Source organism: Oryctolagus cuniculus, chromosome 5 (assembly GCF_964237555.1).
Source record: "Oryctolagus cuniculus chromosome 5, mOryCun1.1, whole genome shotgun sequence".
NCBI classification, from domain to species: domain Eukaryota; kingdom Metazoa; phylum Chordata; class Mammalia; order Lagomorpha; family Leporidae; genus Oryctolagus; species Oryctolagus cuniculus.
In genome coordinates this window covers 4,723,390-4,745,182 of record NC_091436.1, presented here as the reverse complement: position 1 = coordinate 4,745,182, position 21,793 = coordinate 4,723,390, and the positions used below count along the sequence as shown (strand labels likewise).

The 21,793-nt window shown below is 42.4% G+C and overlaps 1 long non-coding RNA gene across 4 annotated transcripts in view; it reads left to right on the top strand.

Annotated features, from left to right (window-relative positions):
- The window catches only part of LOC127492930 (uncharacterized), a 126,262-nt gene that overhangs the window by 19,233 nt on the left and 85,236 nt on the right, over nt 1-21,793 (top strand). For all 4 annotated transcript variants that reach the window (XR_011388422.1, XR_011388421.1, XR_011388423.1 and 1 more), the window contains exon 3: nt 16,588-16,745. This is a non-coding gene — a long non-coding RNA (uncharacterized lncRNA). The remainder of the gene's footprint in view (nt 1-16,587; nt 16,746-21,793) is intronic.

Genomic DNA, 21,793 nt, shown 5'->3' with positions numbered 1-21,793 from the left:
TTGGTCGCTTCAGGAGGCTGTGGCAAAATCCCTTAGACTGTGTAATTTGGAAATAGCAGCAATCTGGGGCTCCAGTTCTGTAGGCGAAGGGATCCAAGATCAGGACAGCAGCTGACTGGGTGTCTGGTGAGGGTTCACTTGCTGTGTCCTTCAAAGACACACCTCTTGCTGTGTCCACACAGGGAGGAAGGGGCTTGCCCGGGCTGCTCTTCTAAGGACACTAGGCTCATTCATGAGGGTGGGGCCACAGGATCTCATCACACTGCCAGAGACCCTCCTGTGAATGCCACTGCATTAAGTGTTAGGTTTCAACATGTGGATTTGGGGGCAGACCACAGCAGCACAATTCTGCACATATGGGGTCAGAAAGTGGGATGGTGGCTGCCTTGGGCTGGGGATGGGAGCTACCCCTTTAATGGGGATGGAATGTCTTCTGGGAATTAATAAAGCATATTCTTCAGGCATTTGCTCAATAATGTGGATGTCCTTAGTGGCCTTGAGCTGCACCCCTAAGGAGGGTTAAAACGTTAGGTTTTAGATTGTGTGTATCTTACCACAATAAACAAAGAGGACCCGAGGCAACCTTAGGGAATACCAGAAGAACTGCCTTCACAATGAATGAGGCCCAGTGCAAAATAAGAACGTGGCACTTCTTGTTCTAAGATGATTAAGAATTCAAGACGCCAAGAGTGGTGCTGTCTAAGTGTGGAGCCCTGGGAAATGCTTGGCTCTGTCACCTGTGCAGCCTCCCTGATGGACATGTTCACTCTCTGGAGGTGACGGTGGGCTCAGCGGTACACGCCTAAGTCCCACCTTCCAGAGCAGCTGCTTTACTGCCTGTGGGTAAAGGTGTTGCTTAAAGAGTGTCTTTGAAGAGGAGCGGTACCTACAGGAGGCAGACAGCCTGTATTCACACAGGTGTGTGTGGTGGACATAGACTGACCCATCTTTGAACATTCATCTCCTGTCAATAGAGATTGTTTGCTTTAACCCAAAAGAAGCTAACTTAGGAAGGAAGCATATTTAAAAGCATATGATTGAAGTAAAAAGACAGCTTTATCAACTGCTGGCTGTGACCTCGAGAGAGACCAAAGCCCTCCTTGGAACAACTGTTGAACCTTACCCAGTAGCAGGGAGAGTATATGAGGAGATGGGGATACCCAACTTTCACAGTGTGGAGCCTGCCACGCTGAGTACCTGCAGGCAGGTACCAGAGCATCTTTCTTCCCTGGGGCCATGAAGGTGTCTGGGACATAGCCCTCTGGCTCACCTTCAGGGTCACTCTTCAATGTGGCATTGTGTTTGTATAGACCCTTGCCGGCTGTGCCAATGTGGAAATCCCACTGACTTCTACAGCCTCACTTTCCTGGTCTGTACCGCAGTCACGATATCGATTCCTCCTTGCTGTGGTTGTTGCGAGAATGAAAGGAAATAATCTGTGTATAACGCAAAGGCTGGAGGTGGGGCGAGATCAGCACTGAGGCCTGGCTGCTGTCCACACTTCCCTCTGCACGGTGTCCCAGATAACCTGCTAGTCATTCAGAACATGTGGCCAGGTGGTTTCCATTTTCTCAACTTGTTCCAGTTGGGAGAAAAGTGAACAAAATGCCCTATTTATTTGACTCCCAACAGTACAAATGGAGACTTGAAAACAAATACGTCAATGCTGCACATTGGACGTTTAATCAGTAACACAGCATGTCCAGAAGGGCTAAGCGACAGTTCACCAGAAAATGGAGCCAATTCAGGTGGCCAGTTTGGAGAAGTGGACACAAGCCAGAGTCTACATATTTTACTTTTTTCCCCCCAAGAAAACTTTTATTTAAGGAATACAAAATTCATGCATTTCATAAATACAACATTAAGAATATAGTGATTCTTCCCAGGGTACCTGCCCTCCCACCCACACTCCCACCCCTCTTCCTCCTCTCTCTCTCCTATTCCCTTTCTTATATTTACTAAGATCTATTTTCAATTAACTTTATACATGAACAAGTAACTCTATTCTAAGTAAAGATTTCAACAAAATGTATGAAAAAGAAAATTGTTCCTCAACAGCCAAGATGATATTTTGTCTGTTTTGTTTTCTGTAATTCTGATAAAAGTTCTTTTAAAAAGTATTAGAGGAGAACTGAACAGAGCTCCCTAGCCACACCCACACACCCCTCTAGATACTTACTGAAAGCAGACACTACACTAATGTACAGAGGCATAGTACAAAGTTAAAAGCTGCCACAGTGAAAAATCAAAGAAGAAACCAATGAGTATCTCCACAAATGCTGAAAAACAAACATACCAATTCAAGAAACAAGTTTAAGGAAGACATTATGATGCCCCAAAAGACACAACACTTCAATACTACCTTGTGAAGATGATAAGATTGAAGAAATGCCGGAAATGGAATTCAAAAAATTGATCACAAGATTGCATAGAAGGAATCAGAAACAAATGCACGAACTACTAAAATCTATACATGACATGAAAGAAAATTTCTCCATGAAATTGAGATCTAAAAAATAAATCAGAGAAATAAAGAATTCAATAGAACAAATACAAAACGCAGTGGAAAGCTTTAACAACAGAATCAGTGAAGCAGAAAGAAGAATATCTGAGTTAGAAGACAAAGCACAGAAAATTATACAGTAAGACCAAAAATAAGAAGATAAAACTAGAAAACTAAAAAACACTTTTGGGAATCTACAGGATACTATCAAATGACCCAACATATGGGTTCTAGGAGTTCCTGAAGGCATGGAAAGAGAGAAAAGATTAGATGGCCCTTTTTAAAGAAATAATAACAGAAACTTCCTAATTTGGAGAAAGAAAGGGACATCTGAGTACAGGAAGCAAATAGAACCCCTAATAGTCATGAACAGAAAAGATATTCACCACAACACATTGTAATCAAACTCACCACAGTAAAACATAAAGAAAATATTCTGAAATATGCATGAGAGAAATACCAGATTATTTTCAGAGGATCTTCAATTAGACTCACAGCAGACTTCTTATCAGAAACCCTATAGGCTAGGAGAGAGTGGCATGATATATTCCAAGTCTTAAGAAAAAAACCTGTCAACACAGAATATCATATTCTGCAAATCTCTCATTTATGAATGAAGGTGAAATAAAGATCTTCCATAACAAACAGAAATTGAAAGAATTTGTCATTACCCGTCTAACCCTGCAAAAAATGCTTAAGGATGTGCTATATACAGAAACACAGAAACATGGTCATTACTATGAAAGAATGTAAAGAAAGAAAATCTCACAGGAAAAGTACAAAAGAAATGCTAAGTAAAAATAGGAATATTTATGGAAAAATAGCAGGACAAAGTCATTACTTACCAATAATAACCTTGAATGTAAATGGCCTCAACTCTTCAGTTAAAAGACACACACTGGCTGAATGGATTAAAAAGCATAACTCATCTATTTGCTGCCTACAAGAATTACATCTCACCAACATAGATGCACACAGACTGAGAGTGAAAGGATGGGAAAATATATATTCCATGACAACAGAAACCAAAAAAGAGCTGGTGTAGCCATCCCAATATCAGAAAAAAAGATTTTAACACAAAAACTGTTAGCAGATACAAAGAAGGGCACTATGTAATGAATAAGAGATCAATTCAACAGGAAGATCTAACTATTATAAACGTTTATATACTTAATTACAGGACACCTGGCTATTTAAAAGAAATGTTAATGGATATAAAGGGAGACATAGACTCCAATACAATAGTAATGGGGGATTTCAATACCTCCACTTTCAGCAATGGACAGATCAACCAGACAGAAAATCAGCAATGAAACAGCATAGTTAATTGATATTATAGACCAAATGGACTTAACAGATATTCACAGAACTTTTCATTCTACAATTTTAGAATACACATTCTGACCAGTTTATGGAACTTTCTCTAGAATTGACAACAAGCTAGGTCATAAAGCATGTCTCAGCAAATTAAAAAAAAAAAGAAATAATACCATGCATTTTCTTGGATCATAATGAAATGAAGCTGGAAATCAGCAATGCAGGAATTTCTAGAATATATGCAAACACATGGAGACTGAACAACATGCTCTCGAATTAACAGTGGGTCATAGAAGAAATCAAAAGAAAATCAAAGAATTTCTGGAAATGGGTGAAGACAACAGTACAGCATACCAAAACTTATGGGTTACAGCAAAAGCAGTGTTAAGAATAAAGTTTATTGCAATGGGTGCCTCATCAAGAAATTGCAAAGGCACTAAATAAATGAGCTTTCAATGCATCACAAAGATCTAGAAAAACAACAGCAAACCAAACCCAAAACTAGATGAGAAAGGAAATATTTAAAATTAGAGATAAAAATCAATAAAATTGAACCCAAAAACAATACAAAAGATCAGCAAAATGAGAGCTTTTTTTTTTTGAAAAAATAAACAAAATTGACACACCATTGGACCAACTAACCAAGAAAAGGAGAGAAAAGACCCAAATCAATAAAATTAGAGATGAAAAAAGAAATATAACAATAGACACCACAGAAATAAAGAGAATCATCAGACATTATTATAAAGAGCTGTATGCCAACAAACTTGGAAACCTGAAAGAAATGATAGATTCCTGAACACATACAGCTTACCTAAATTGATTCATGAAGACATAGAAAACCTAAACATTACCAAGACAGAAATTGAATCAGTAATAAAGACCCTCACAACAAAGAAAAGCCCAGGACTGGATGGCATCACTGCTGAATTTTACCAGATATTTAAAGAAGAACTAACTCCAATTCTTTTCAAGTTATTCAAAACAACTGAAAGGGATGGAATCCTCCCAATTGCTTTTTATGAAGCCAACATCTCCTTAATTTCTAAACCCAAAAAGATACAATAAAGAAAGAGAATTACAGACCAATTTCCCTGATGAACACAGATGCAAAAATCCTCAAAAAAATTCTAGCCAATCAAATCCAACAACACATCAGAAAGATTATCTACCCGGACCAAGTGGGATTTATCCCTGGTATGCAGGGATGGTTCAACATTTGCAAATCATTCAATGTGTAGCAAACTGAAGGAAAAAAACCATATGATTATCTCAATAGAGTCAGAGAAAGCATTTGATAAAATATATCACCTTTTCATGATGAAAACTCTAAGCAAATTGAATATAGAATGAACATTCCACAACACAACAAAGGCAATTTATGTCAAACCCATAGCGAGCATCCAACAAGAGTTTATTGGAACTCGTAGAAGAGCTTTGTAAAGTAGCAGGATATAAAATCAATACACAAAAATCAAAAGCCTTTGTTTACAGAGACAAAGGTTAGTCTGAGATTGAGTTTCTAAGACCAATCCCATTCACAATAACTACAAAAAACCTCAAACACCTTGAAATAAATTTAACAAAGGTTGTCAATGAACGGTGTGATGAGCATTACAGAACATTAAAGAAAGAAATAGAAGAAGATAGAAAAATGCAAAAATCTTCAATGTCCATGGACTGGAAGAATCAATATCATCAAAATGTCCACTCTTATGAAAGCAATTTACAGAATCATTGTGAAACCAATCAAAATACCAAAGACATTCTTCTCAGATAAAAAAATATGATGCTGAAATTCATATGGAAGCACAGGTGATCTTGAATAGCTAAAGCAGTCTTATACAACAAAAACAAAGCAGTAGGCATCATTATGCCAGATTTTAAGATCTACTACAAGGCAGTTATAATCTAAATAGCCTGATACTTTTTACAAAACAGATGGATAGACCAGTGGAACAGAATAGAAATGCCAGAAATCAATCCAAGCATCTACAAGCAACTTATATTTGAGCAAGGCACTAAAACCAATCCCTGGAGAAAGGATAATTTCTTCAACCAATGGTGCTGGGAAAAGTGGATCTCCACATGTGTAAGTATGAAGCAAAATCCCCACCTTACAGTGTCTACAAAAATCCATTCAAAATGGATTAAAGACCTAAATCTATGACCTGATATCATGAAATTATTAACGAACACTGGGGAAGCCTTGTAAGACGTTGGCACAGGCAAAGAGTTCTTGCAGGCAATCAAAGTCAAAATTAACAAATGGGATTACATCAAATTGAGAAGCTTCTGTACTTCCAGAGAAGCACTTAGGAAAGTGAAGAGGCAACTGACAGAATGGGAGAAATAATTTGCAAACTATGCAACTGATAAAGAATTAATAACCAGAATATACAAAGAGATCAAGAAACTCCAAAACAACAAAATAAACAGACTAGTTAAGAAATGAGCAAAGGAATTAAACAGACATTTTGCAAAAGAGGAAATTTAAACGGCCAACAGACACATGAAAAATGCTCAGAATCACTAGCCATCAGAGAAATGCAAATCAAAACCATGATGAGGTTTCACTTCACCCCAGTTAGAATGGCTTTCATACAGAAATCAACAAACGACAAATGCTGGCAAGGATGTGCGGAAAAAGGTACCCTAATCCACTATTTGTGGGAATGTAAACTGGTAAAGACATTGTGGAAGATGTATGCAGACACCTCAGAAGTCTGAATATAGACCCACCATATGACCTAGCCATCCCACTCCTGGAAATTTACCCATGGGAAATGAAATCAGTAAATAAAAGAGTTACCTGCACCCCATGTTTATTGCTGCTCAATTCACAATAGTTAAGACATGGAATCAACCTAAACACCTGTCAACCAAAGACTGGATAAAGAAATTCTGCAATATGTACACTATGGAATACTACACAGCAGTATGAAAAATGAAATTCAGTCATTTGCAACAAAATAGATGAGTCTGAAAAACATCTTACTTAGTGAAATAAGCTGTTTCCAAAGGGACAAATAACATATATTCTCTCTGATCTGTGAGAACTAATAGAACACCTAAAATGAACTCTGTAGACATGAAACTGACACTTCAAGAAGGGATGACTTGAGTGGCCCTTGTCTTGACTGTTGAGGAACAGGGTTTTTTTTTTTTTCATACTATTTGTTGAACCCTTTACTTAAGATAGAGTTAATCATATGTGTATAAAGTCAATTGAGGATGGATCTCAGTAAAAAATAAGAATGGGAATAAGAGAGGGAGGAGGAAGTTTGTAACTGGAAAGCAGTATAGTTCTGCATACATTCCTACAGACTTACTTCTAAAGGTACAATTTAAAAACTTGCCATGGGATCCCAAGACCCATTAAGCTAGGTGGTAAAAAATGCCATCCTAAGTGTTAAAGTGATCATTTTAAGTATTAAAGTGAACATATAGATAGGATTAAGTGTTAAAGTGATCATATAAATAGGATCAAAATGTCTGATAATAATAACAGACAGAATTAAAAAGGAGAGAATGTTCCAACATGGGAAGCAGTCCACACAACAGACTCATAGAATGACAATCACTTTAAGTAGCACTTTGATCTCAGAATCAGTCTTTAAGTCTTCCTGGTCTGGCTGAAAAACCCATGAGAGCATTTCAGGCATGGAAAACCAAGAAACTGTGGCAAAAAAAATGTTTTACATGAAGTATCTGTGAGTGAGACCCCAGCAGAAGGAAGTAGCCATCAAAGAAAGATGTACCTTTCTCTGAAGGGAGGAGAGAACTTCTACTTTGCTTATGGCCTTGTCTAAATACTGACAGAGATTGTGAATTCAAAAGACTTCCATAGCCTAGGCAAGAGCCTTGGGTGGTCAATGATGTCATACATAAGAGTGTTAATTGTTAAATTAACAGGAGTCACTGTGCACTAACTCCTCATGCAGGACCTCTGTCCTCAATGAGTTATATTATGAGAGTTAACTGTAAAACTTGTTCTCAAACAGTTTTTTTTTAGTGTGTGCATGTGTGTGTGCGAATTGCTGAAATCTTTACTTAGTATAGAGTTGTACTTCTGTGTACAAAGTTAATTGAAGCTGAATCTTAATGGAATGAGACTGGGAAGGGGTGAGGGTAGAGGAGGAGGGGTGGGAATGTGGGTGGGAGGACAGGTATGGTGGGAAGAATAACTATATTCCTAAAGTTGTACTCATGAAATTTGTATTTCTTAAATAGTTTCTTTGGGAAAAAAAAACTCATTTGAATGTCTCTTTAACAGAGTGGGAGTTGCAAATGTTCTAATAATTTTTATTACTTTCATATTTAAAAATAATATGCCTCCTAAACATTTACATTCAAGATTTGCTTTTCCTCCGATGTGTAAATAACACATAGCAATTTGCATCTCATGTATAAATCTCACTGCTCTGAATGTGAGCGTTCAGGAAGGTTCCTTGTTTCTCCCCTCCGCTTTCCCTGCTGGTGGGAGTTGAGTCAAGACACGATTCCACGGAGATGAGGAGAGCTGGGCATTGGTGTTTAGAAATCCAGTCTTTTCTCATTGCTCGCTTGCAATCAGGGGCAGGGAATTGAGACTGGAAGAATTAGTACAGTTTTTCAGAAGACTAATAAAAGTATCTCACACCTCCCTATTTTCCCAGCTGAGTGCAGGGAGGCTGTCTTCTGTGCCTCCCATGGGGAGGGCTGCAGAAGGGATTTGCTGCTCAGGTTCCTTGCAGAACAGTGGTGGAGCAACCGAAGTCAATTCCCATTCCCTCGTGCTGCTGAGAGCTCGCCTTCTTCCATCCCAGCAGGGCAGGCGATGGGAAGCTGCCTCCTGGCCTGGTGTCCCTGCACTGCCAGTGGCCCGGATACTGACTGACAGAGGCCCTGCTCTGATCTGCGTGGATCACGTTGTCTGGTTAAACTCCGGAGCTTGTTTTATGCTGCGAATTTCCCGCACCGCTGGTTCCTTGCTTGCTGATCATTTGCTGAGTCTCAGCTTGGTAAAAAGACATGGAGCGGAGCCTTCCCCATTACAGAATGTGACTGAAATACTTCATTGAGTCATCCGCCTTGGGTACGACTCACTGTTTCCAAGAAACGTCTGGTAAAGCTTTGAATAAAAGATGCTACCTGAAAACAAATGGCAGTGTTCTCTGCTTATGATTCAACAGGTGTCCTGGGAGCCCCTGTTCTGATTGGCTCATGCTGGGAGGTGAGGAGCCCAGAGCAGGTTCCGCTCTTCAGGGGAACATAGACTTTCCAGAAAACACTATGCAAAGGTGTGAGGCAACTCGGGCAGCTTCAGATAGAATCAGACACCATTCATGCTTCGAGGCACCGGGAAATGGAGAAATGTGTGGGAAATGTAAAAGTGAGAGAATAGTAGCAGAAGCTTTTATCCGGTTACAATACGAGTAATGTTGATGGTTGGTGGACATGTTAATTGCATATCACTGAGTACTTACTAAGCGCTGGGTCCTGTGCTTTGCATTTTATACCTGTGCTCTTGATGTATCCCATGGCCTGGATTAATGCAGCAGGCATTGTGTTGCTATTTCTGCACACAAGGAGAGTCTTTGTGGAGAGAGGGATGGAGCAGAGCACTGGAGAGCCGAATTAGAAGAGGTGGTGAGAAGGAAGAAGGCATTCCCTGTGGGAGGGAGGGAATAGCATCAGCCAAGACATGGCACTGAGAAATGTGTAAGGGCCACCAGACCTCCCAATGGAGTGTCCTGACCTGGGGAGTGATGGGCGACAGGTAAGTGATGTGGGAGTGGCGTCAGGTGCAGCAAGACCTCACAGAGCAGGCTTGGGAATTTGGACATTGTCCCAGCATTTGACCAAATAGAAGGCTATGTGCAGCCGACATGTGGTTCAATAGGATAATAACCAAACTGAAGCATTATCTTCACTCCTGGGGTTTCTACCTGGGAAAGGCAGTAGGAATGCTGAATTTCCTCTAGCAGGTGTTTCTAACAAGTCTTCCTTCTTTGTGAAACCAGCTGGACGTGAGTCCTTATTTTGCAACCAGAAGGTCCCTACCTGAGACCACTTGGAACCTTTCACAAGGAAACCCTTGCGGTGCAAAGCACAGGAGGGGGTGATTTTGTCATGGTGCCACTCCCAGGCCAGTTCCAGGGAGGTGCACAGATTGCCCTTGACTCTCTGAAGAAGCATGCTTAGAAAATGCTGGAGTAACTCATCATAGCCCTGTCCTGTTCGTTCTTATCTCACAGGGTCAAGGGAAAGTGAACCTCACCCCAATCCCGCATCCTCAGTCCAGCACCTCAGGCCCACACAGCTGCCCAGGGCTGCCATCCCTGCTGTCCTTCCTTGTGAGATGTGGCCTCCCTGCGGGAGCCACCTGCTCAGAACGCAGCCTGCCTCTCATCTTTTTATCTCAACACATTCAGTCTCTTCAGGGCTATGCTTTATGGTTCTTTTGATAATGGAATTGCTATCTTCCTCGATAACATATGCACCCCTCTTCACATTACAAGGTTACCTCCAAAGGCTAATGATGAGAGATCCGTGCCAGCCACAGGCTTCAGCCAAGGTCAGCAGGGGAAATCTCTAATATAAAATCTCAAAGGCAAGTGTTGAGGTTGGAGCTGTGGCCCACCGAGTAAAGCTGCTGCCTGCAGTGCTGGCATCCCATATGGTCGCGGGTTCTAGTCCCGGCTCTGATCCAGCTCTCTGCTGTGGCCTGGGAAAGCAGTGGACCCTTGTACCCACGTGGAAGACCTGGAAGAAACTCCTGGCTCTTGTCTTCAGATCAGCACAGCTGGGGAATGGACCAACAGATGGAAGACCTCTCTCTCTGTCTCTCTCACTCTCTGCCTTTGCTCTCTGTAACTCAGCCTTTCAAATAAATAAATAAATCTTTTTAAAAAGGCAAGTGTCTACCTTTTCCTACCTGAAAAATCTGTGAGTGTTTCATGATGATTATGTTAGTTCAGAGTCCATTGCAAGCTGCATGCTCCATGCCATTCTTTCAACCCCCTTTGTTCCTTAGTACTGTGACAATCCTATTAACTCTCATTTGTGATGGGGTAGTAGAGGTGTGAATATGTTCTGACAACAGTATTCTCCTGGGGAGGAGAGACTCTGACTTGAAGGGACATTGGCAGGATGCTGCCGAGAAAGGGTGTAGATCATTTTCACGCGAGCTTTGAAACAAACGGCCATGCTCTCTGTGAGAAGAACAGAAGGGACGTTTGTGGTCAATAAACAAGTGCGAATGACAATTGCAGCAGGCAGAGGCTTGAGGAAGGCACAGAGGAGAGGAGGAGAAATTGTAGCAGCTTGGTCCTTGTATGACCCACGTCAGCGCTGTGTGTGCTTGAGTGGTCGGGACTCACCCCCAAGGCACACTGAGGCGTCACAAAAGGGATTGATCCTTATCTGTCACATTCTCTTACATTCTGAAGAGGAGTCCTTGAAAACAGATGACTAATTTGTTTTTTAAAGCACACACACAGGAAAAGTTTGAAAACAAATAAGACTAAATGTAGTATGTATTAATTCTGCCAGTGGGAACTTGGGTACTTGCTATCATCTAATTTCTCGAAAAGCTGCTTTTGTTGGAGGAGCTTTGTGAAAGTTTCAAGGTCTCTGCCGTCAGTCTGACAACAGCCTTGCGGGGAGGAAAGGATTGTGGTGGGTCTGTAGGACGAAGGACTCAGAGTGCCTCCACGCAGGGGTCACTGCAGGCATTTGCTGTGTATTTTCTTTCTTTTTTAAAAAAGATTTATGTATTTATTTGAAAGTCATAGTTGTGTATGTGTGTGTGGGGGGGTGGTTCTTCCATCTGCTGTTTGCTCCCCAGATGGCTGAAATGGCCAGGGCTGGACCAAGCAGAAACCAGGAGCTTCTTCCAGATCTCCCGAGTGGGTGCAGGGACCCAAGCACTTGGGCCATCTTCCACTTTCCCAGGCAGTTAGCAGGAAGCTCGATCAGAAGCAGAGCAGCTGAGACCCAAACCAGCGTCCGTAGGGGATACGGCTACTGCAGAAGGCGGCTTAGCCTGCCTCACCACAGCACCTGCCACTGCTGTTGTATTTTCAACAGGAGTTACTTGTTCACACAAGGAAATGCGGCTGACGGGCTGGACAAGCGCACACTCTGCTGCCCTTGGGCATCGCACCCTGCGGGGCTCACACGCAGACTGTGCCAGTCCCTCGAGCTGGTGTGCCTAGGCTGACATCACGCCACTCGCAGGTGACTAGCTGGCCTGCCAGGCTGTCACACACACCCAGCTTCTCACCCTTGCCCTGCTGCAGCTCCGCCCACAGTGCAGGTGTCTGGGACCTGCTGTAATGGCTGCCATGCTCCTGTGCCCCAGCTAAGAACAGGGTGACACGCCCAGCACCCAGGCCCCCTGCCTCCCAGAAGACTTCACAGTGGGTGAATGCGCTTTGCCTTGGGCTTGCCCACAAGGGATTTAGAAACGCAGGCCTCTCTTTCAGCCTACATTTCCTATCTATGCTCATGGATGGCTTGAATGCTGCCCAGTGTTCCTCCACCCTGGCTCAGAGCCCTGCCTCCTACAGTGCAGGCCTGGCTGAGCCCCACCTTTGAGTGGGGGCAGCTCCCTGCTGTCTTCCTGTCTGCGCCACAGCTTGGGGAACTGAGAGTCCGGCTTGATTCCGCCTAGGGCTCCACAGTCTCTTTATCTCCACCTAATAACGCCAGCCTGGGAGCCTCTGCCCTGGGTTTGCTCTGGCTGGACCCTGACGATTGGTGCAGACAGGAATGAATCTGCCACGGCTTTGCTTGTGCCGTTTTGTTTCTCTGTCCGTGCTCCGGTGGGGAGCCCCTCCCGCCTGACGTGATGTGCCTGGGGAGCTGATCTGACAAGAGCCTTCCGTAGTTCACAGTCATGCTGTGCCTTGTCGTTGTGCAGATAGGGCCTGGGCAGGGCAGAGGGTCAGTGAGGAAGGCCCGATATGCTTTACCAGCAGTCTGCTCTTCATCTTGAAAATGGGGCTGAGGGCCAAGGAGCCCTGTACTTGCTCTTTCTCAAACAATAGAATGGCTACTGAAAACAAAGACAAGCATGCATTATGTCGTTGTATTTTCATTTCTTGCTTACCTTAAAGCTGGTTTTTGGGTGAGTGCTTGACACAACAGTTAGGGTGCCATGCATGATGCCTGCACCCCATACAAGAGTGCCTGGGTTCAAGTCCCTTCTCGCTTCTTGCTAATGCACACTCCCAGGGGCAGCAGATTTTGGCTCAAGTGCTTGGGTCCCTGACACCCACATGGGAGACCTGGATTGAGTTCCAGGCTCCTGGTCCAGCTTTGGCTATTGTGGGCCTTTTGGGAATGAATCAGTGGGGGAAAATCTGTCTTTGTCTCTGCCTCTGTCTCTTTGCCCTTCAAATAAATAGTAAAAAGTTTACAAAACTATGGCCGGCACTGAGGCTCACTAGGCTAATCCTCCGCCTTGCGGCGCCAGCACACCGGGTTCTAGTCCCGGTCGGGGCGCAGGATTCTGTCCCGGTTGCCCCTCTTCCAGGCCAGCTCTCTGCTATGGCCCGGGAGTGCAGTGGAGGATGGCTCAAGTCCTTGGGCCCTGTACCCCATGGGAGACCAGGAGAAGCACCTGGCTCCTACCTTCGGATCAGCGTGGTGCACCTGCCGCAGTGCTCTGTCTGCGGCGGCCATTGGAGGGTGAACCAACGGCAAAAGGAAGACCTTTCTCTCTGTCTCTCTCTCTCTCACTGTCCACTCTGCCTGTCAAAAAAAAAAAAAAAGTTTATAAAACTAAAATAAAATCTTAGCGGGAAGGAGGAAGTGAGGAATGGAATACCATTAATGTTTTTTGTATCTACGAATCATATTGAATCTTAAAAACTATTCAAAAATTTAATAAATAAATAAAGAACAAAATACACAGGAATCAAACAAATAAAATAAAGCCTTGATTTTTTTAAAACATAAAATAAAGGCAATATTGTAAGTGGTAGGATAAGACTTTATTTTAGAAAGAATATTCGGGGCCGATGCTGTGGCGCAGTGAGTTAACGCCCTGGCCTGCAATGCCGGCATCCCATATGGGCACTGGTTCGAGACCTGGATGCTCCACTTCCGATCCAGCTCTCTTCTATGGCCTGGGAAAACAGTTGAAGATGACCCAAGTCCTTGGGCCCCTGCACCCGTGTTGCTGCCAGTTGGGGAGTGAACCATCGGATGGAAAGCCTCTCTATCTCTCTCTCTCTCTACCTCTCCTCTCTCTGTGTAACTCTGACTTGCAAATTAATAAATAAATCCTTAAAAAATAAAATAACCTAAAAAAAGAAGGAATATTCATTTTCTCAGGGAAATTTTGTTGTACAATAATTTTTTCATTGAAATAGTTTCTTGGGGGAAATACTTATTTCTAAGCTAGAGCATGTTGTCATAATGCTCAATTTTCTAGCATTTCTAGAATTTTATTCTTGGAAGTCTTGCCCTTCTGTGGTGTGCATAAGGATTTTTCAGTTCTGAACAAGATCCAGTTACTTTATTGCTTTATTAACCAATTAGGAAATAAAATTCTAATTTCAGAATTTTGTCCATCTTGAGAATCTGCCAGCACTTTCCACATCATTACAGACAAGTGTGATCTAAAACTTTCCTTCCAGGGGTAGATTCGTGTTTGATTTGCATGAAAACCCCAGTTGTGGGTTTATTGATGTTCATTTTTAAATATGAAGTAGGAGAAGTAGTAACTTAAGGGAGTGTTTGGTTTTGTGAAGCATGGTTTTTTTGATGGAAATGTTTCCTGTGAATTATGTACAAGTGGCAGCTTTGCAAAAACATAGTACTTAGAGCACAACATGCATCTCAACGAAAACCCTGCAAGACATCGTCTTGTTAGTGGGCGTGCGCTTGGTCTAGCAGTGAATTCACTGGTCAGGATGCCCATGATCCACATCGGAATACCCGGATTCAACTTTCAGTTCCATTTCCTGACTCCGGCTTTCTGCTAATGTGGACACGCAGGCAGCAAGGATGACTAAAGTAACTGGGTTCCTGCTATCCCCAAGGGAGACCTGGATTAGTTCCTAATTCCCAGATTTAGCTCCCTGGCCATTATGGGCATGTAAAGAGTGAGCCAGTGGATAGGAGTTTCTCTCTCTCCCTCTCTCACTCTCTCTCACTCTCTATGTCTCTGTCCCTCTGCTTCCCCAATAAATAAATAAAAATTTTAAAACAGAAAAATAAACTTAAGGGTGCAGTTTTCCTCTGTGGATGAGTTAACAGCAGCAGGATCTGGACCTACAAGCCGTGAGAGGTTTGCTGCCATATTAAGCCAACTCCATCAAGAATCAGCTCTCGATTTTCCAGAAAAGCAACTTTCTAAGGAACTCATGTGGCAGCCTTTTTCTCCAGCAGCCATCGCAATATATGTCACCAAAACCACCATAGCATATTTTCAATGGGTGTATAATCCATTTTATATGATTTGTTGCAACTCATGCTTGTAAATTCCGCATGCTTTCCTCGAACTGGGGCTCCAGCTCTTGAGTGGATTTGGACAGGACTCTCGAATTCTTCTGCAAATGAAGCTTCTTAGAGATTAGGCTCCACTCGCTCTGCCTGGTGCTGGTTTGGCTGCTGATGGCTCACTTAACTCGTTTTGAATATTAATCATTGGGGGCCTACCGCGGTGGTGAGTGCTGTGGTGTACAAGTTGCCAGCCTCCTGAGTTCAGTGGAGTTAGGTGTTTCCCCGACTAGGGGAGCCTCAGCCCCTTCGCTGCCATGTCTGTCGCTTACTGGGGGAGTTTGCCGACGTCAGTGACATCTGCAGTCATACCCCCTCCCGCACCCAGGGAGGGTGGCAATTGCACTCTCGTGGGGTGGTGAGGAAAACCTGCGAGGCTCAGGTTAATGATTTTCTGCTGCTTTGTTCCATCACAGCTCCAGTGTTTTAATCACAGCAACCTTTTCATGTGAGAGGTCCTTTGAGACTCGAAATTGGCAACAATAAAATAACCTATCTTCTTTTCAGCAGTAATTGTAGCCATAATTGTGCCCTGGCGGGTGCGGTGAAGAGGGTTGGGGGCATCACAGCAACCCTCCCGGGCTCTCCATGTGGACACTGGCAATGTTAATGACAAACCTTGCTCTGCTCCCCTTCGTTCTGATCATCTGGAAGTCTGTGCCTAAAACCAAGTCTAATGGATTGTCAAGAACGCGCACAAGACATCTGATTCCATTATTGCCATTTGTTTTCAGGAGGCAGAGTTTTAATCATTTGCATGAATAACACCATGATGTATTCATGCCAATCCAATTCTGATAATGAATTTACATGATGGAAATTTCTTAATGATTTTGATGTCAGTGTTAATAGCAACATCTGATATTTGTTCTGTGGATGTTGACACAAATTTGACTTTTAATATTCTGTTGCCAACACTGCCGGCAGTATGAAATTATTTTGCAAGAAAATGGAAAATAACTATCAGGAAAGAAGCTCAATGGGAATGAAGGTGAAGGTTGTCGGAGGTTCATGGGCCTGGGACAAGGATGTGCACTCCCATGTGACAAATGACTCACCTGGACACATTCTGCTGCAAACGTGTCTGCCGGAGACGGTGGTTTCCGTAAGAAGCACTTGTGAAAGCAAGTTGCAAGAAGCAGCTCTTGCAACTGCCTTTTCCTTGTTTTCATAATTTTATCTTCATAAAACAATCTTGCAAAACCTTTTGGAAGCCTTTTGTGCGCTACTTCTGTGTTTTTTTCTTGCTTTGCTAATTTAAACTTTAACAGGGAAAACGACACGCCGTTGTCATTTCGTCGTAAAGCACAAAACACGATCCTGTGTTGAAGTCTGCATCTACTTTCATCTGTTTCAGTCAGCTAAGCGGTGGAGGAGCTAAAATCCATTAAGAGAACGGACCCTTTTCATTGTGCTGTTTTCTCCTCAGGTAACTCGTATGGAGGGCTCTATGGGAAACACTGTTCAGTTACAGTGAGGCCATTAGACAGTCTCAGAATCTAGAAGCCGAGAGTCGGAAGCAGAAATGGGACCCGTGCCACTCAGATTCATATACGTGCACGCGCATGTGTGTGTCAGTTTACATATTTACACACAAACACACCCACCCACATCAATACATACAAGCAGACTCCAGAAAGGTCAAGAACAAATACATTTAGAAGATCAGTTCATTTTGATGCAAGAAAACTTGAAATCCCTGCATTGTTCTCTCATTTTCTCTAATTTGGAAGTCCCCTCACATATACACATTTACAAATCTATGCATATATCTACATGTGTTTATACATGTTCTATATACATATTCAAATGTCTTTAAAAACATTATTTTTTAATTATGTGATTTTCTAAGTGTAAAATACTGATTGGCCAGATCTTGGGTCATTTTCTGGTGCTGCCTTTTTTTTTTTTTTTCCTTAGGTGCAATTAGACTAACAAGAAACTCACTTCCTTCCCTACCCCTAAAGCGGCATCAGCACTGTGTGCAGGGACACCACACGGTTCACCCAGAGTTCTTTGTAGAAATCACGGTGCACAGTATCAGACCCTTGAATAAAGTGCGTGCTGGGAAATTAGGAGCGACGTGAGCGTGGGGCCTCGTGTCACTGTGGCTTTGGGGTTCAAGTGTTGTCTTGTGGTGGCCCCAGCGGACAGACGAACCCAGCGTGCAGCATTCCGCGAGGCGTCTGGTATTTAGAATCTTCCTGACGCAGGAAAAGAAGGGAGGGAGCTCGTCTTCCACGATAGCAACTGCTTCTGTCTGCCCCGCCCTGTGCAGCAGCTCCGGGGCTGCCCACTGGCTGTGCACTGACTGGTGGCAGCTATTTGTGGGTTGAAAAGTGGCTTTCCTCGGGCAGTAATTAGCATGGAGCAAGCACGAAATAGAGTGTCTTTCCCCGTTGGACCAATCTTACTGCTTATCAAAAGCAGACAGCGTTCACTCTCACTGTCCTCTTATTTTTCTTCCATTTCACTTAAAAAATTAGAATAAAAAATTTTTAAAAATTAGAAAAAAAAGAACACAGTTAGATTAGATAGAAGGATGAGCTAATGCAATTTAGACTCTGCCACTGAGCTACTTCAGCACACTTGATGTTGATAAATATTCCGAGAGGGCATATTTGGCTTGGTTAGTTATAAATAACTATACAGCTACTGAGAAGTGAAATATGGTTTTGAATGTTTCTAAACAAAAGCCTTGTGTTATCTGATTGGTCATAATTTACTAAAACTGTGTGATCACTTCCTGTAGAATCTGATGCAATGGAATTAATCTTGATGATTTTAAAGTCTATCCCTAAGTAGTAGAAGATGGCCCAAGTCCTTGGGCCCCTGCACCCACTTGGAGACCTGGAAGAAGCTCCAGGCTCCTGGCTTCAAATCAGCCCAGGTCTGGCCATTGCAGCCATTTGGGGAATGAACCAGCAGATGGAGGACCTCTCTCTTGCTCTATCTTTGCCTTTCTGTAACTCTGCCTTTCAAATAAGTAAATAAATCTTAAAAAAAAATAAAGTCTATCCCTCTGGGTGTTATGTACCATGTTGGTCAAGGAAGTATTTTTATAATTGACACTTAATAATTTTTCAGCACTGTCAGGGTATATTTTAATTCCTTTACTGATTTCTAATTGCTCTGAAAAATATGTTATGCTTGAGAGTATAGTGTGTAGTTCTTTACTGCATAAAAATTTAAAAATATGCTTTGGCTAAATCATGAATCACATATTAGGAGTAACAATGGGTATTTTTGCTTTAGATTTCCCCACATGCTATTTGCAATTGTTTACATATGTTAGAATCCCTTGCATTTAAATAGCTCATTATGCAAATGTTTAAGAAATAGTTGGTTATTTATTTTCATGGAAACTTCCACTCAAAAACTGAATTGAGATGATACCTTAACGTTGACTGTAATATTTTATGTTCAGTAATAGCACATAAATATTAATATCTAAATCAAATCATATTGAACTTTTGAAAGAAAAAATAATTGCTCGTGTTTTGAGAGAGATGATTACCATATTCTGTGAGCCCTCAGAAGGTAACAGGCCGTGGTCTTGCCTATTGGCTGGCCAGGAGAGTGCCCGTGATGGAACTTTGGAAGCAAAGAAGTTAGTGGTTGTGACTATTTGGGCTGTATTTTATGTTTTGTGCCATTCTCATTTTGGGCATAGGTTTTGATTGGCTAGAATTCCCAAGAGCCAACAGTAGCCTGGGAAGCCAAGTCTAGTATCTTTGGCATGCAGGCTGTTTCTAGTTCGGATGTCAGTTGCTCACTCTGAGTTGCCCACTTCCAGTTTGGACCTATTGACTGGCCCTGCCTCAGAATGACGTCAGCTCTGTGAAGTGCAGCCACTGACTCAGAACCAGATGTGGGGTTAGAATTGCTGCACACAGACCAAAAGCTTGTGGGTCAAGTGTAGGACTTAGATCCAGGAAGCCAGAGTTCTTGTTGATAAACTTAACTCCACTTAACCTCTTTGAGCCTTGGCTCTCTTAGCAATAGAACAAGGATGTCCAGAGTTTATTTGAGCCCTGATCTATCTTTCTTTCTTTCTTTTAAAGATTTATGTATTTATCTGAAAGTCAGAGTTAGAGAGAGAGAGAGGGAAAGAGAGAAAGGTCTTCCATCTACTGGCTTATTCTCCAGATGGCTGCTACAGCCAGGGCTGGGCCATGTTGAATTAAGGAGCCAGGAGCCAAGAGCTTTATCTGGGTCTCCCATATGGGTGTCAAGGGCCCAACCATTTGGGCCATCTTCTGCTTCTTTTCTCAGGGCGTTAGAAGGGAGCTGGATTGGAAGTGGAGCAGCCAGGACATGAACCAGTGTCCATACAGGATGCTAGCATCATAGGCAGCATCTTCACCTGCTATGCCACAATGCCAGCCCCAGTCCTGATATTTCTGATACTCACCGACTTAAAGCCTTTCAGATAAGCTGTGATTATCCCCAAAACAGAAAACCACATGCAGTAGAGAAAATGGAGACACCCCATCTGAGGTGCATGCTTGGAAAGAAAGACGTGGCAAGACAGTGAGGGACAGCAGAGGTGTGTCTGTGCCTAAGGAAGAGGAATATTTGCTCTGGATACCCCAAAGCACGAATAGTGTTCCAGGTAAATACTTGAGTGAGATGATCTACGTAAAAGACCTGCAAAGAAAATACTCAAAAAATGAAAACTCTGGTTACCATCTTGTTTATGGGAGAAAGAGTGGTGCATACTATAAAAATAAGCTTCCTTTCCTCCCATTCCCCCATCTGAGTCTGGCTTCACAGACAGATGTCCCTGTTAATAGTTGATAGTTTCTGTGAGAACCTACCATGCCATATTAATGAAATGGGCTTGACAATATACTCAATGAACTAATATTTATTCTGCTTAACTTCCCTGTGCTTTTGATTGGTATATTCCAACTTCCCTAGAGCAGTGGAGAGCAATGAACTTGAGTCAAGTTAACAACCTGTAGTCCCTCAACTGGGCACCTGCACTGTGGAAGCATCAGGAGAAAGATGGCTCTGAGACGCACCCAGGAAATATAAGCCAGTGCCTTAAAGAACATGGACAGTGTACAATCAGATCACAGGATGCTAAAAGCAGAATTTTCAACAACAAGGGAAGCAAAATAAATTTTAATTTTTGATTGAAGCTTTGGTTTCTTTGGAAAACCAGCTAAATTCCCAACTCTTATTAGTTAGGTATAAATTGGGTTTAAGATGCTACTGCATGTGTGAACGGGGTTCTGCAGGAAATGAGGCATGATGAAGGTCCTCACATGCTTTTACTCCTTTCCATGTTTTACCACTTCACTAAAGAACTTGGTGTTTTACAAATGCACGTTCCTTTGGAGGACTGTGGTTGTTTTAACTGAACAGAAATCTAACAGTGTGCCTGCAATGACTTTTGCCTTTCATGTCTGTTATTCCCTCTCCGGCCTCTGCAAACTTCCTGGAGCTTCCTGGAAGCACGACTCACCTCCTACCTCCCCCACCTCTGCCCTAAACCCCTATTGTTTGGCATTTACTCCATCATTTTACTGAGTGTTTTTCTCAAGACATTCCTGGGTTTTTATTGGCCATACCTTGTCTTCTTCCCAAGGCTCACCTTCTTAGTTTGTTGCATCAGACTTGTGGAAACACTTTAAACTCGGGTTTCTCTCTACCCTTAACATCTTAACTCCATACAATCTTATCTCTGCATCTTCTCCAGTTAAATCCTCTGCTCCTTATTGGTTTTTCTTCCTTTGAATCTTAAAAGCTCACTACTCTGAGTTTCTTGTTTTTTTCATCCATTATTTACTTATTTCCTTGTTAACCTCAATGAATTCCTATGACTTCAACTCTATCAATTCTAGGCAGACATCTTTCGTATCTATTCTCTAGCTTTGCTTTCTACTAACTTCCTAACTTATATTCTAAACTTCCTACGAGGCACTGATGTTTTAAACTATAACAAACTCTAAAGTGTTGAAAATTTGAGGAAGAAAATTTGGACATTCCAATAAAATCATATTAAGAATTTTGAAGTTGACTGGAGGTGGTGATGTAGGAGAAGGGCTAGCCAGATATAACCTCGCTATGTCATGTCTGAGTGGTGGAGGTGACCTTATGAAATCTTACCTTTGGCCCTCTCCTCTGGTTCTGTGAGTCTCATCTGTGTTTTTTCCTAAGACTTTTTAATTTTTAATTTAACAGTAGTAATTGTATGTATTTAAGAGATAGTTCAATACACTACAGAGGATCACACCAGAACCATTGGCATATGCCTCATCTGAGACATTTATCATTTCTCTGCATTGGGTACTCACAAAATTCTCTCTACCAACTACTTTGAAATAGACAACTAATTGCTGTCAACCATGCTTATTCTACTGCACTGTAGAACTTCAGAAGTTATTTTTTCTTTACAGTCATGTCCCTGTATTCATTAAGCATGCTTTCTCCATCTCCCTCATCCCATATGGATCTCAGGCTTTGGAT